This window comes from Nematolebias whitei, chromosome 1 (assembly GCF_014905685.2).
Source record: "Nematolebias whitei isolate Nwh7 chromosome 1, NemWhi1, whole genome shotgun sequence".
NCBI lineage: Eukaryota > Metazoa > Chordata > Actinopteri > Cyprinodontiformes > Rivulidae > Nematolebias > Nematolebias whitei.
In genome coordinates, this window is record NC_056498.1 from 12,604,217 (window position 1) to 12,621,678 (window position 17,462).

General features: G+C 41.4%; 1 protein-coding gene across 1 annotated transcript in view; it reads left to right on the forward strand.

Annotated features, from left to right (window-relative positions):
* Positions 1-17,462, forward strand: part of LOC119414734 (neurexin-2) — a 1,264,057-nt gene that overhangs the window by 47,508 nt on the left and 1,199,087 nt on the right. The window lies entirely within an intron of this gene.

Genomic DNA, 17,462 nt, shown 5'->3' on the forward strand with positions numbered 1-17,462 from the left:
GGGGGGGGTGTTATTAAATTGATGTCCCACGAAACCTTACACCTAATGTAAAACCAAACACACGTTTACAATTAGATGGGATACTAGAGTCATAAGAAAAAAAAAAAACTTTTTAATGTCTAGGATTTTACATATCCGTCCATGCAGGAAATGGTTAACTTATTCAACCTCTAACCTCAGGTGCACAGAACACACAGTTAATTCCACTACGCCATTATTTATTAAACAAAAATAAAGCCAAACAGGAAATGAAAGCTGTCTGTTAAAACCTAAATCCACCCATTGATCCAACAGCATGTGGACCTCCTTTAGCAGAAATAATGTTGCTGTTGCCCTTGGGTCAAAATGATCAAGAAAACACCTCAGTTTGAAAACTAAGGCCTGTGGATGATTTTGACCTAAGGGCAGTGGAAGGTGTAATTCTGTTTTTTTTTTGTTTTGTTTTTTTAATAAGTTTATTGTCTGATTATGAAGGACTTTTTTTTTTTGCTCACTCGTCTTTACAACATGGCTTCAGTTCACTAAAGTGTGCAGACATTTGTCTCTGCACATCTCTCTTAAAGTCCCACCACAGCAATTTAGTCAGGTTGATGTCAAGAATTAGACTAAACTATTGAAATGCACTGATTTTTTTTAAAATGTGCTTTGGTGTTTGGGGTTATTGTCTAGTGGCGTCATGATAAATGTGTTACAAGCTTTAGCTTTTAAACAGATGGCTCTGCGATATTATGGTGTCAATTTGATGAACACAAGATTTTTCATTCATTCATTCATTCATTCAACCTGTATTTAAACAGATAAATCACACTGAGCCTCGAAGACTCATTTACAAGTGAGACCTGTTAGGACAAAAAAGTAATGAAAGTGACAAGTATAGGATTTGGTATAACGTACATAGGCCACACTTGTGTATAAGCTGCAGGTGCCCATGTTGTAACATGAGATATTTACATAGAAAGATTTTAAAACTTTTAATTAAATACGTACCGGTAACATACACAAATACATACAGTATTTTTATTTATTTTCTCTGAACAGTGCCTGTAACACGACTGGTTTAAAAAACAAAACAAAACAGTAGCCTACCAGAAAGTCATTGATTGCTATCTTCATCTTCCTTCTGCAGAGGATTTTTTACTCCACTGTCAGGATCTACTCTACTGGCAGACTTGAACAAACCTTGCACTGTGCGTGTGGCAAGTTTTGGTAAACGATTTCTCGCCGCTAGTCACCCAAGCCTCCCACGGTGCAAATACTTTGTTGTGGGGGAGTGGAGAACGGGAAATGAATCATCTCTCCCCACCTCCCCCTACTGGACCAATGAAACCAACTTTCATTGGTCCACTGTGATCTGTTCGTTAATTTCATTGGTCAGATTTTTTTTAACCTTTATTTATACAGGTCGTGTCACTGAGTCACGAGGACCCACAAACAAGAGAGATGTGTATTGGGCAGATATGTGAGCCTCGGGTGTGATGTGGCATGAAGCTCGGCAGCCCATCAAAAAAATTAATCTATAAATTAGCCGCAGTATTGTATAAGCCGCAGCGTGCAAAACATGTGAAAAAAGTAGTGGCTTAAATTCTGGATATTACGGTACTTTTTTTTTTATTTTATGATTTTTTTTTTTGTTTGTTTGTTTTCAGTTTTCGAAGAATTGCATGATTTTGACTTTGGGTCGGGCTTTCCAATCTCTGATGCTGAAGTTGTTAAAAAGCTCCTCGGTCGCAGGGCCCCAGTGGTGGATGAGATTTACCCGGCGTTCCTTAAGGCTCTGGATGTTGTAGGATTGTGTTGGCTTACGTGACTCTGCAATATTGCGTGGACATTGGGGGCAGTTCCCCTGGATTGGCAGACCGTGGTGTTGGTCCCCCTATTTAAAAAGGGGGGGCGTCGAGTGTGTTCCAACTACAGGGAATCACGCTCTTAAGCCTCCCTGGTAAGGTCTATTCAGGGGTTCTGGAGAGGAGGGCCCGTCGTATAGTCGAACCTCGGATTCAGGAGGAGCTGTGCAGTTTTCATCCTGGTCATGAAACACTGGACCAGCTCTGCACCCTCAGCAGGGTCCTGGAGGGTGCGTGGAAGTTTGCCCATCCAGTCTACATGTGCTTTGTGGACTTGGAGAAGGCGTTCGACCGCATCCCTCAGGGAACCCTGTGGGAGGTACTCCGGGAGTATGGGGTACCAGGCCCTTTGATTTGGGCTGTTAGGTCCCTCTATGATCGGTGTCAGAGCTTGGGCCGCATTGCTGGCAGTAAGTCGGGCTTGTTCCCAGTGAGAGTTGGACTCCGCCAAGATTGCCCTTTGTCACCGATTCTGTTCATAACTTTTATGGACCGAATTTCTAGGCACAGCCAAGGTGTTGAGGGGATCCATTTTGGTGATGTTAGGATTGCTTCTCTGCTTTTTGCAGATGATGTGGTCCTATTGGCTTCATCAGGTCGTGATCTACAACTTTCACAGGAGCGGTTCATAGCCAAGTGTGATGCAGCCGGGATGAGGATCAGTTCCTCTAAATCCGAAGCCATGGTCTTGAGCCAGAAAAGGGTAGAGTGCCCTTTCCGGGTCAGGGAGGAGGTCCTGCCCCAAGTGAAGAAGTTCAAGTATCTTGGGGTCTTGTTCACGAATGAGGGAAAAATGGAGTGAGAGATCGATAGGCGGATAGGCGCGGCATCTGCAGTGAATCAGAAAAAGAATCAGAATGCCTTTATTGTCATTATACGCAGTACAATGAAATTAAGAGCCACTCCTTTTTCCAGTGCAAAAACACGCCTTAAGAAAACACACATTAAACACACTAAAAATATAAAAAATGTAACGCAATATAGATATAATAATGAAAGTAAAAAATAAAAAAATAAAAAAAATTACAAGTATTACACAATTGTATTGCACATTATGGATATTAGTGAGGTAGTTAAGGTGATTGAGAGTATGAAATGTCAGTAGTATTGTACAGTAGAAGTCCAGGTGTTTGGGAGGTTAGATTAATAAATCAGTGCATGTGTGAGTTCAGTGTGGTGATGGCTTTGGGAAAAAAACTGTTCTTGAACCTGTTTGTTCTTGTTCTGATGCACCTGTAGCGTTTCCCTGAAGGTAACGAGTCAAACAGTTCAAAACCCGGGTGTGAACAGTCCTTGATTATGTTTTCTGCTCTGTTGAGGCAGCGTGATGTGTAAATGTCCATCAGGGAGGGGAAAGGGCAGCCAATGATCTTTTGTGCTGTCTTGACTACTCTCTGAAGCCTCTCCCTGTCAGCCAGGGTGCAGCTGCCGTACCATACTGAGATACAGTATGTCAGCAGGCTCTCGATGGACGAGTGGTAGAAGGTCAGCAGCAGTTTTGTGTTTAAGTTGTGCTTCTTAAGGACTCTTAAGAAGTGTAGTCTCTGCTGAGCCTTCTTGATGACCGCTGTGGTGTTCTCTTTCCAGTTTAGGTCAGCAGAGATATGGACACCAAGAAATCTGAAAGTGTGAACCCTCTCCACGCACTCGCCGTTGATGTAAAGGGGGGCTAGGTTGGTGCTGTGCTTCCTGAAATCAATAATCACCTCCTTGGTTTTTTTGATATTCAGAGCCAGATTTTTCTCTGAGCGCCAGGTTGCTAGCTCCAGGACCTCCTGTCTGTAAAATGTCTCATCTCCCCTTGAGATTGGTCCGACCACTGTGGTGTCATCAGCAAACTTGACGATGAGGTTGTTGTTGTGGGCCGGGATGCAGTCATGGGTGTAGAGACAGTACAGCAGGGGGCTCAGCACACAGCCCTGTGGGGAGCCAGTGAAGCGGGTGCTACATCGGTCTGTCACGGTGAAGAGAGAGCTGAGTAAAAAGGCGAAACTCTCAATTTATCGGACGATTTATGCTACTACCCTCATCTATGGTCATGAGCTTTGGGTTGTGACCAGAAGAACGAGATCTCAGATACAAGCGGCTGAAATGAGTTTTCTCCATAGGGTGTGTGGGCACTCCCTTAGAGATAGGGTGAGAAGCTCAATCATCCGAGATGGACTCAGAGTAGAGCCGCAGCTTCTCCACATCGAGAGGAGTCAGTTGAGGTGGCTCGGGCATCTGGTTAGGATGCCTCCTGGACGCCTCCCTGGTGAGGTGTTTCAGACACGTCCCACTGGGAGGAGGCCCAGGGGAAGACCCAAGACACGCTGGTGGGACTATGTTTCTCAGTTGGCCTGGGAACACCTTGGGATTCCCCCGGAGGAGCTGGCCCAAGTGGCTGGGAAGAGAAAAGTCTGTGCCCCCCTACTTAATCTGCTACCCCGCAACCCAACTCTGGATAAGTGGAAGAAAATGGATGGATGGATGCATGATCTACCCAAGGGGTGAATTTCCTTAGTCTCTCAGTGGTGGGGACATTGGTAACTGCTCCAAAAGTCTTTCACTTGTGAATGTTCTTATTCTACTACAAAAAGACAATTTTTAATTTATTTTATTTATTTATTTTTATTTATTATTTTTGGGGGGTGGGGGTGGGGGTGTCCCAGACTAGTAGGCAGCAACTGTTGCTTCTATAGTGTCATTGCTGATGACTTTTGGCTCTGGCATTGTGTCCACACCTGGGTAGTCCAGAGCAGCAAACTGACAAAACTGCTGTGTTTATCAAAATTCTAATCACAGTGCTTTACACAGCCACAATTTTGCATTTTCCATAAACATGATTTCAAAGGATTTCAGTTTATTGTGGTTGCTGAAATGCTATATTTTATCATTTGTAGACAAAATATTTGATCAATTCATTGTATTTGAATCCCTCATAGCGACATATGTGTCACACTAACGTTAAATTGAGTTAGACATTGGCCAGAGCATTTTAATAAGCAAGATAACATTGCATATTCTGATGATAATAATACAATACGTGGTACCTTCTGGTGTAGATTTCTTTATTTAAAACTAAATGATGTCTTGAAACGCCTCCACCTGTAAACCATCTCAAACAGGGGCATACAAATGCAGTGTTGGATGAATGATCTGTAGGTGTTAAAGCACCTTGTGGACATGATATCTCCTCCTAATGGTGTCCTATAATGAGCAAGGGTGTGAATGAGCCTCAGTGTGTGCGTGCGTGTGTGTGTGCTCATGGGTGCGTGTGATCTCGCCGCTGCTTCTGCTGTAATTGGCTTTTAATAGAAAATTAAGATGAAGTCATTAATCACAGAAAGCGAGAGGGGCCTTTTGTTTCACCCACTCTCCGCTGCATTCTGCTTCCCTTCTCTTCTATTTAGCCTATTATAGACACATTAGACACACGTGTGCTCACACAGTCCACTGCTATTCATCCTGTCTCGCTTTGCTGTATGTTTTTTTTTCAGTTCTGTGCCCCAAAATTAGCATCTCACTCATTCATCCACTTGATCTCCCACCTATGCAGCCGTTTATTCATACCATCTTTAATCATTTTCACTGTTGTGTTGAGCCATAAAACTATTCAAATGTAGCTCCAAATTTAGGATGCATGAAGTAAACCACAGAAATTACAGGCCTGGCATTAGTTGAAGGAAATCATATCGTCCACAACATTTTATGACAGAATTTTAGAACAAGTTCAATTCAATTCAATTCAGTTTATTCATAAAGAACCAAGTCACAACAGATCTTGTCTCAGGGCACTGAACAGAAACATTCACACACATTATAAATGTCAATTAGTAAAAGTTCTCTATCTAAGGAAGCAGCAGATTGCGTTGTCTTTATTTTGTGACAGTCTCCCATCCTGAGCAAGCACAAAGGAGACAGCAGAAAGAAGAAAAAAAACTCCCTCATAACAGGAAGAAACCTCCAGCAGAACCTCAGGATGAACAGCCATCTGCTTTGACCGGTTGGGTTTGAGAGGATAGGAAGGAGAAATGGACACAGAATGGCAGGTCCAGAATGGAGGCGAGCAGGTTCCTCACTAGGAAGAAAGATAAAAAAATAACAAAAACAAACAAACAAAAAAAGTTAAGATAGAAATAATCACAAAAACAAACTGTTTTATTGTATTTATTTGTAATTATTTTATCAAATTTCTCCTGGGATATGTGGACGATGTGTCAGCCTCACAAACTGGAAGTTGGTTCCACAGGAGAGGATCCTGGTAACTAAAAGCTTTGCCTCTCTTTCTGCTTTTGGAAACTCTAGGAGCCACAAGTAAACCTGCAGTCTGAGAGTGAAGTGCTCTGTTAGAAAATTTGGAACAATAGGAGCTGTAATATAAGATGGGGCTACGTTGTTGAGAGCTTTTAGGTACTCTGGAGGTAGTTAGTGCTCAGAGTAAGTGATGCTAAATACTTTAACTCACTTCCACATCAAAATGTAACTATGTGTAAAACGGGTGGAGTTAAAGTCATTTTTTGTGTTTAATAAATTGGCTTAGCAGTGGTGGCCATCTTGAATGGGGTTGATTCTAAAAGTAGAGATATGTCAAATTTTTACTCTGCAAGTTTTGGGGAAAAAATTGTTTTGTGGTTCGTGAAATATTCTTAATAATAAAACAGACACACTCAAAGTGGGAAAAAACAATAAAACATCACAACTTTGTCTTGAGTGACAAGCAATATTAAGCTCCAAGTTATTTCTGCTTTGTATGTAATCATACTTTTCAGCATTAAACATAATTATGTTTTTTATTCTATTTTCCACCTTTAGGGTCTATCTCAGTCAACAGCCGCAGCATGCCCTTCATGTCTCCAGAAGGCAATGACATCCTGGACCTGGACAGTGATATGTTCCTGGGTGGACTGCCTGAGCCCAAGTCGGACCTCATCCTGCCACCAGAAGTTTGGACGGCGCTCCTTAACTATGGCTATGTCGGCTGCGTTCGCGACCTCTTCATAGATGGAAAAAGCCATGATGTGCGCCGTCTGGCTGAGATCCAGAGTGCTCTGGGCGTCAGCAGCTTCTGTACCCGAGAGTTGCAGAAGCGATGCAGCAGCGCCCCCTGTGGCAATGGAGGTCTCTGCAAAGAGGGCTGGAATCGCTACATATGTGACTGCACCGGCACCGGGTACCTGGGCACCAACTGTGAAATAGGTAAAGACGATGAACTGGAGTGCTGATTTGTTGTTTTGTTTAACTTGAGCCCTATTTCCAAGAGATTAGTTTTACCTAGGGACCACATGCTATTTGTAATCATTACGGAGATGGTCTCTGTTGTTAATCCCGTGCGAATCGGCCATGTCAGTAATTTGTAAAGTAAAAAATCCCCCGCAAATTACCTACTGTATTTTGCTGAATTCAGAGGTACTGTGATAATACTGTCCATCCATCCATTATGTTTTACCCACTTCTTCCATTTTGGGTCACGGGTGTCGCCTGTGCCCATGTCCAGCAATCACTGTGTAAGGGGCGGGGTACACCCTGGACAGGTTGCAAGTCCATCACAGGGCCACATAGAGACAAATGAGACAAACAACCATTCACTCTCACACCTAGGGACAATTTAGAGTTACCAATCAGCCTAGCATGCATGTTTTTGGTCTGTGGGAGGAAACCGGAGTACCTGGAGAAAACCCACAAATGCATGGAGAGAACATGCAACCTCCTCACAGAAAGGCCCCTGGACCAGGATTTGAACCGGGGACCTGCTCGCTGAGAGGCAGCAGCTCTACCAGTTGTGCCATTGTGCTTCCTGTGATAATACTAATCCAATGCAAATAGGCATCTCTGTGATTTGGACATAAATGGGCGGTATTCGATACGTAATTATGCGTTTTTTGGTTTTTGTTTAAGCAAAATCATTTGGAAAAATATAGAACAAGGCTATTTTAAATGAACGCGCTGCTCACTTCGGCTTTTGTAGATGCTGCTACTTCCTTCACTGCAAATGACAGCAGGTGTGGAGATGCGCACATGCAGCCGGTGATCAGCTGATCCACCCTTCCATCCCTCCATCCATCCATCCATTATACAAAGTATTTACCCGCTTCTTCCTTTTTGGGTAGTGGGGGTCGCTGGTATCTATGTCCAGCATCAATGTGCGGGAGACGGGGGACACCCTGGACATGTTGCAAGTCCATTTCAATCAGCAGGTTAGCAGACGCGCGTGGCAGGTGACAGGTTGCCCATCTGAGCTTAACGTGGCTTCTTTTTACCTCTTAAACCAGCCGGTCGGTCCTGCCTCCTCCTCAACAAATGGTTAACACAATTTTATATTACGCATTCTTTAGTTTTCTTTGTGCTGATTCATAAAACCACATCAAAGCCTAAAACTGGCCCAGCCCACACATCAAGCACATACATATGGACTGGCCCGGTCATGACAACGCACCACGTTACCATAAATTCTGGAAGATGTCCGTAAATTTCAGCTAAATCTCAGGCTTTGGTTATCCCGTGCAAATGTGCCACATAAAAAGCAGACATTGGGGAGTAATTTATTTTTTACATGTGGTCTCTAGGTAAAACTAATCCTGTGCACATAGGGCTTTAAAAGTCCTTGATGCATGTTTTTACATTAGTTTTACAAAGTTGAAACAATACGACTCTCAGGTATTATATCAAAGTCTGGATCGAAATTAACAAAACTGACCAAAAATTTGTAATTTTTCTTTTAGCTGAAATCAATTAGCCGTGATGCCGATCTTGAACTGAGTTAACTACATTTGCTAATGCTAGATGTGCATCCATTGATTAGTTTCTGTGCACTTCATTAAAATATGTCCAATGGTTCCTGAGATATTTTGCTAACAGACAAGGAGTTCAACAGAAAATGTCAACAACTTAATCAAAGTCAAATTAAAAATTTAATTGGCTATGTGCCATACTTACTGTATGTGCTGGGGATTCCTCTGAGATTCTACCAGAGACAATCTTAGTTACGTGTAAAACAGACTGAGCTATAGCCATTTTTGTGTTAGCTAAAGTTGCTTAGATGTAGCATCCATCTTGAATTTGATTAGCTTCAAAAGATAATAGGTTGCAGATGTGCATCCATTGATCACATTTTGATAGTTTTAAATATATCCACCATTTAAGAAAATATTTTGTCAAACAAATTTGATGGCTACAATTAATGAAACAATATTTAAGCAATAATGTTGCTCCGTGTATAGAACTGGATTGTGTGCTGTGACATTTTCACCTACTACCTCACCAAATTTTAGCTAAAAATAAAGCTAAATTATTTTAGACATGGCCGTTTATGCGATTGCTAAGTTCAGTTGGCTGTGGCGGCCATCTTACATTGGGTTGACTCCAAAAGACAATCAGTTGTAGACATGCAAACAATGATTACTTTGTTATAGTTTCAGTAGCATCTGTCCAATAGTTTCTGATATATTTTGCTAACAGACAGATAGAGTTGACTCAATAGTAGGAGGCTAAGTTTGGAAAAACAGCCTTCAGAGTAAAAATTGGGGATAAATCTTACAAAATATTTCATGTTTGGTAGTGGAGCGGTAGTTGAACCCAAGTGCAGGCAGAACTCGGAGAACTCAAAGGATGAAATAATAAAATGGTTTATTAACAAAATAAAGAGCTGATGTGGCAGCATAAGTCACATGATAATGGGAGACATGGAGGGATGAACACAGGAACCAGACGCAAAAAAAACAGATATTGACCAGTTAGCGAGTAACAGGACATGCAGACTTAAATACACACACTAATGAAGGGTAAACACAAACACCTGCGAAGAACAGGTGGAAGGCATGGCCTAATTACAAGACAGAGGAGAGCAGGAGCTAAACTCACCACAAGGGGGCACCATCCTCGCAATTTTCACTAAGAATAAAAAAAATTTTTTTAAAAATGACATAGCCATGTTGAGGTTCAGATAAGACAGCGTTAGCTGTGGCAGCCATCTTTAATTTGACTGAGCCCAAATGTTAAACCGTTGTAGACGTAGAACCAATGATTTATTTCTAAGCGTTAAAATGTTTTCACTGATTCGTGATATATTTTGCTAACATGTCAGACAAATGAGCATACACTGAGCTTTGAACATAAATATCATCGAACTTTGGCCTTCGAATGCAGGCAATAAAAACTTTTAAGAATAATCCACTTAGCTTCAAAAAATAAATACATTGAGTCATTGCCAACATGAAACTAGTTAAAAAAGTTAAATTGCCTTGGAAAAAAAAAACAGACCAAGAAAGCACATGGACACATTCATCAACACAATCTCTATCAAGTAGCTGCTGTGATCGTACCTGCTTTAGTGGGGGGCTCGGTTCGAACCTAACGTTGGGGGGGGGGGGGGGTGTCAGTGACTTGGAGGGTGCAGCAGAGGCTTGGAGGCTGAGAGGTTGGCAACAACATGGTGGTGCAGCCAGCCCTACAGCTGCCATCTGTGTGTGCCACACAGAACAGGGTGGTGGATACGCCACAGGGGCTCTGAGGAGGGGGGTGGAGAGAGAGGGGGGTTAGTCAGATATTGCTGTGCTGCTTCAGATCCATCCCAGCTTGCTGCAGGCACATCAGAACCACAGTTTGTCTGCGCAAGGTGAGCGAGCCGTGACGGGATCGGATTTTGAGGGACAAGGAGGGTAATGAGGGACGGAGAGGCTGGATTCAAATCAGGACGGCTGAAGAAGACGGTGAAATTTCTTTATCTCAAGGAGGAAGGGAGGGGGGATTTTTTTTTTTTTTTTTTAACAGTCTGGACCTTGGGAGCTGAGATGACAGATGTAGTTTTTGTGATAGTCTTCTGCCATCTTGTGGTGCTTGGAGGTACTGCAGGAACAAGGCAGCTTGTAAAAGATTATAGAGCAACAAAACATTTGGAGAATCAGTGTTATTGACTGAAAATATTAGTGCCTTACGTAGTTTTGTTTTCACTTTTTATTTTATTTTTTTTAACCGTCATTTTTCAGTGGGACTTTAGCAAAAGTAACGATGTGTTCATCCAAAGTTTGTCCTGAATTACATCAACGGTCATCAAATTGTGGTACTTTTCCACATACAGTATATTGATCTGCAAGTCTGTTATGTGGGACAAACTCAATGTAAGTCACATGATTTTCACCTGACCTTTGTATGGGTGACAATGTCAGTCAGAAATAATCAAAAATCTGCATTTTTTTTTTTTTTTTTTAGCATGCCCCCCTAAAACATCAATTCATCCATGATATTTTTAAGTGAAATATACACAATTTTGGAGTCTTTTTTAATTTAAATTGTTTAAAAATCTATCCATGTACTTGATTCAGCCCATCTGATTATAAATACATACAAACATACAAACTGTTGGACATCTTTTTTCTGATTAGTTCATAAATGTACGTCATCATTTTTGGCCTATTTTCCGTCACTTCAGCTGTTTTTGTAAGTAAACAAACACATTTGGTAGTTGGCAGAATCTCATTCTTCTTTTAAGAGCTTTCTTTACTTGTTTTATTTGGCTGATCTTCATTGCATTGCAGTGAGTATTTTTTATCTCAGTGGAACCTTAGCCAAAGGAATACGCACATGTTTGTCCAGGATGTGTGACAAATGTCTGCTTTTAACTGATTTTAGCCCATAGATCATCTTTATTGCTTACTTTGAGGGTGAGGAATCAGTGATAATGGTTTTGCTCATGTCTGTGTCGGCATGTGCAAGTGCTTGTTTGCCTATATTGTTAACAAAATATCTCATGAGTTACTGAACAAGCTTTCTTACAATAAAAAAAAAAAAAAAATGGGTTGACATCAACACTTAATAACTTTCAAAGTCAACTTGAGTCAAGATGGACACTAAGACAAAGTCGTCTTGGTAAACACATACCAGTACATACGTCTCAATTTTACACTAAGCTAATACTTGGTGTGGTCCAGTTGCTCTGCAGTGCTCCTGATCGTTGCTTTAAACTAGTATTAATTGTTGAAGTAAGCAAAATATCTCATGTACAACTGGACAAAATTCAATGAAACTTTGGATTCAAAGATTTTTATATTTTTTTGTACTGGGTGAAAAAAAGGTAATAATAAGATGTATGGAATACTTTTTGAACAAATCAGAGCTTAATTTGTAAACTGATCGATGCTGGAACGCAAATAGTGGGTGGGCCGAGGGGGGGGGGGGGTATGGGGGGAGGGAGCTGTGCGGGGGAAGTAGAGGGAGCCTGTAGGTCCTCCTTCCCCTTAAATTTTTGAACAAAGACGATGCCATTTCCTGCATTTTGGTGTAGCCTATTTTAACGGGTTGTTAAACATCTACGTTTACCTACATTTGTAAACACTTGATTAAATTACTGTTTTAGAGAGCAACGGCAGGTTGTGTGTGAATAGAACAGCTCTGATTCTGTCAAACGTCCCACCCCCACCACCACCACACACACACACACACACACCATGTTTCTGAGCTGAACTCTTCTCAGCTGAATTCATTCCTGTGCGTTGTTGCTCCTGCAGCTCCTGCTGCTCCAACCTCAATTACAACTGTCTACTCGCTTGTCCAGCTAAGGACTGTCCAATTTACTTTCATAAATAAATGGATGAATGGATGGATGGATGGATGGATGAACTGTCAAAATAACAGCGATCAAAATGTCAAATTCAACATTTTGATCGCTGTTATTTTGACAAATTAGTGATGTTGTTTTGCTTAATGTGACTAATACACATCAGACATTTCTCTCGTTGTATTTTTTATTTTTTTTTACTGTAAGCTTTTTTATTATGTCTGAAACGTATGCATGAGTTCACATCAGCAGTTGTGCAAGCTCTGTAGAACTGTGTGGAGATGGTCCTGGGTGTAAAGTATGGCAAACCAAATCAAGTAGGTATCGCTGCAGACAAATTCTGAAGGCGTATCTGGGGGGGGGGGGGAGCATCTGTTTGGACTATAGGAAAATGGGCATGTCTGGCGGACCACATCTGATTGGACGATAGAAAAAATGGGCGTGTCTGATGGGCCACATCTGATTGAAGATAGAAAAATGGGTGTGTCTGGCTGGCCACATCTGATTGGACAAAAAAAAAAAGCTGTTTGTATTAACCACAGACATATTATGTCTAAAAACAAGGTGTTATTGGCAGATTGTGTTAACCACAGGCATATTATGTCTGTGGTGTTAACTGGTTCGACATTAGCGGCGTCTCCATAACTTCTCTTTCGCCTCTCTTAACACAGAACTTCCGGTTACATTTCAAAATAAGAGCAACATAACTGGATAGTGGGGAGAGCTAAATGTTTGTTTTTTATACCTAGCCATTACATTAAAAAACAAAATCCATTTTGGTTGTTGAAAAATGTGAAAATAGTAACAATCAATTCATAAAGAAAGAAAAATAAAGTAACCAAAATATTAATGATACTTAAACTGGTCTTGGGACAAAGGATGTTTCCTTTAACTTCACATTTTCTTGTTCAACCTTTTAAATCAGTCACTGCAGATGAGTGATTGTCAGTTTCTGTAAGATTTCTGTAACTGGAGCAGGTATTTCTGTTTACTGGTTAACTTCCTCAGCTGTCTCACAAATTAAGGGTCAGTCCTACTCCATGTTTCAGCTCCTTTCATAGATCAGAACTCAAAGAAGAACTTCTAACGAGCAAACGTTGTTTTTAGCTTTTGTTTTTGGGCCATTATCTCATTACAGGACTCGTGATCTTTAATTGAGACCAGACTTTTGACAAATGGGAGCAGGTTTCACTTCACATGCTTAATATTTCATTGTACCCAGACCACACTCAAGGCAACCTGTGTCAGGTGCAGCTACAACCAAGAACACAAGAGAATCTTCTTGTGTTTGACAGTAGATATAACGCTGGTTCTTAGAAACCTTCAGTTTAAAAAAAAGATCTGACATAAGAGCTAGCAAATACAGCTAGGCAATCAGTGTTTGCCCCCCACGTCTCCTCTGTATTCTTAATAAATAATCAAAATAAAAATGTGCAATGACTTTGGACTTTTAGGGGCGGAGATTTGAGTTGCCGGATCTGATCAAACAGTTGCCCGGAGCACACCTGGTCAAAATGAGAGAGTTCCCGGCTCTTGTTCCCAGGATCCGGCTCAAATAATGCCCTGGAGCAAATCTATTAGAAGATGGCCTTTGCAGCAGACTATGAAAAATGGCTATAACTTGGTAAATTTCAAAAATATTGATCAAAAACTTAGTCAGAGTCAGAGTCAGAGTTTCTTTATTGTCATTCGCACCTCATGTGGTACATGTGGTGGAGCGAAATTATGTACACGGGGTCCCAGTTACATCCAACAATAAAATGTATAAGAAAAACAGTAATAACATCTAAGATATGAACTAAGAAAAACATCAACTAAATATACAGTAAGCACTCATAACATAAAACATTGAACATCACCACAAACATGAACATGAGTCTGTGAGCAGATGTGCACGCATGAACACATCAACATTGAAACAGATCAGCAGCAACATGAAACAGATCAGCAGCAACATGATATGGTTTTTCACAGTGATTATTCTAGTTAGAGATTCATGAGTCTAACAGCCTCAGGGTAGAAGCTGTTCCTCAGTCTAGTGGTTCTACACTTAATGCTCCTTAACCTCCTTCCTGAGGGGAGTGGGGCAAAAAGTGTGTGTGCTGGGTGGGTGGGGTCCTTCATGATGCAGGTGGCCCTCTTCCTGCATCTGGAGGTGTAGATGTCTGTGATGGTGGGGAGGCTGACTCCAACAGATTTCTGTGCAGCCTTCACCACTCTCTGCAAAGCTTTTCTTTCTGCAGCTGTGCAGCCTCCATGCCGCACGTTGATGCTCGAGCACAGGATGCTCTCCACTGCACACCTGTAGAAGGAGGTGAGGACTGAGCTTCCCAGACCAGCTCGCCTCAGCCGTCTGAGGAAGTAGAGTCTCTGATGAGCTTTCTTGATCAGGCTGGTGGTGTTGTTGCTCCAGCTGAGGTTGTCATTCATGTGTACACCCAAGTACTTGTAGCTGGAGACCACTTCCACCGCAGATCCTCTTATGTTCAGGGGGGTGTAGGTGTTTTTGTTCCTTCTGAAGTCCACAATCATCTCCTTTGTCTTCTTCACATTGATGTGAAGGTTATTCTCTTTGCACCAGCTCTCCAGGTGTTCCACCTCCTGCCTGTAGCTGGACTCATCATTGTTTGTGATGCATCCCACCACCGCTGTATCATCTGCAAACTTTACAATGTGACAGCCTGGATGGGTAGCTGCACAATCATATGTGAGCAGAGTAAACAGGAGGGGGCTCAACACACATCCCTGAGGAGAGCCAGTGCTGAGGGTTATGGTGGAGGAGGAGAGGTTGTGGATCCTCACTAACTGTGGTCTGTTTGTTAAAAAGTCTAGTACCCAGTTGCAAATGGAGGGGCTTAGTCCTAGTGTGGATAGTTTGTCCATCAGGGTTTGGGGGATCATGGTGTTGAAGGCGGATGTGAAGTCCACAAAGAGCATACGGACGTAAGAGTTTTTCTGCTCCAGGTGGTTGAGTGCAGTGTGGACCACAGAGGAGATTGCATCCTCTGTTGATCGGTTCTCACGGTATGCGTACTGATGAGGGTCCTCGTTGATGTTGATGGTTGTTTTCATGTGAGTCATGACCAGTTTTTCGAAGCATTTAGCGACTATCGGGGTGAGGGCCACTGGCCGATAGTCATTCAGACCAGTCACTGTAGAGCTTTTTGGGACTGGGATGATGGTGGCAGTCTTCAGGCAGGTGGGTACTGTCTCCAGGGTAAGTGAGGTGTTAAAGATGTCTGCCAGCACCTCACAGAGCTGATCAGCACATTCCTTCAACACTTTTCCGGGGATGTTGTCTGGGCCAGTTGCTTTGTGCGGATTAATCCTCCTGAAGGAGGTTAGTCATGGTTGAAAGTCATTCCAACACATATTTTTTTATTTTTTTGCATTACATCTTATGATGTTGTACAGGAGGCACATGTCCAGAAAGCTGTTTAAAACAGCTACAACTTAGATTGTCTTAATATATTATTGGTCTAAAACTTGAGCATTAAAGGTGGTGGGAGATTCAATTTCGATTCAGTTCAGTTCAGTTTATTCATAAAGCACCAAGTCACAACAGAAGTCATCTCAGGGCACTGAACAGAAATATTCACATACATAAAACGTCAGTTCATAACGTTATTTATCGGGGGAGCCAGCAGACTCAGACGTTGCAGACAAAGAGGTGATCATTCCAGCACTGAATTAAATCCAGTGTCCTTGTACACTTTATAAACTGTTAAAGGCTTTAAACATTCTGTGTCAGGGACTTCTGTTGTGAGACACGTTTGATCCACACTGCAAGATAAGAGCAGCCCTCAGGGAACTGCTGCTCCCAGTCTATTCACAGCAGGGCTGATTACTTTTGCTGCATCCAGGGTCAAACCTGATGTGAACAGGAATTACTGAGACCAAATTAAGTTTCTTTTTGCCACTTTTCTGTTTTGACCAAAAAAAAAAAACAATGTCTGACTTTATTAAAGATTTTTATTTTTTTTTCCAAAGTGACTCTAAAACCAGTAAAGACCATTATATGTCATTGTTTGTGTTTTTATGTGTTGATTTATGGTATAGGTGATGGTTCCAATGGTTCTGAAATATTTCTCAAAGAGCTGGCTGTTGCCAAGATTAATGCGGAGCTCCCTGACCCTCTTCCGCCAGCTTCACTGATCCCTGTTCACAAATCTGAGGTGGTTCTGTAGAACACCTCCCACCTGATCCTGTTCCTGAGTATGACAGGATCCTATAGAGGACGCCCCTCTCCTGCCTGGCCCTGTTCCCAACAGGGAATCCAGAGGTTCCCACTCTTGAGTCGGGCAAGGTTCCAGAGTTTGCCTCTGTCTTTTGTCTCCTGACACCTGAGCTGCCTCGTTCAACAGATAAGAAAAAGAAAAGGGAAATGAATCATTGATGAGGAAGAGGGTCCTGCTGCATTGCTGTTAAATTTAATTTAAACAATAGCGATATATTTTGGTGCTTTTTTTGTTTAAATAAATAATTGCATCAAATAGCTGGAAATGTGGGGCTTTTGTCATTTACCTCAGTTTTATACAAAAAAAAACCCTGTATATTTTTGCATAAAATTGAAACAGGTAAGTTTTGTCCAAGAACTCAAAAAGATATGTTGTGCCACAATTATAAGTTTGAAATGATTTGAAAACAGATATTTGTGATCAACTTTGAACACGTCACAATGGTAAATAGCACAACATGTTTGATCTGCAAATTTGTAGTAAAAAAACAACAACAAAAAATGAGGGATGCACCAATTTTTTTTACTTCCGATCCAATCCCGATACCTAAATCTAGATATCGGCCGAAACGATCCAGTTCCGATATCATCATCATCATCATTATAGATTTTATATGAGGCTGCAATAATCTCCTCTCAGGTACAATTGGTACAAATATATGCATGCATGTCCAAAAAGGCAACTTGAGGTAAGTTTTATTAATGTTGGATAAGTTTCGAAGTTAGAATTAAATTCTAATGTTTTTTTTTTTAATTCCTAGCTTTAAAGTGGATATTAAAGTGATTAATTTAAGTGATTGTTTAAAGTTTTTTTTTTTTTTTAAATAAGGTGAATATATAATTTTTTTTT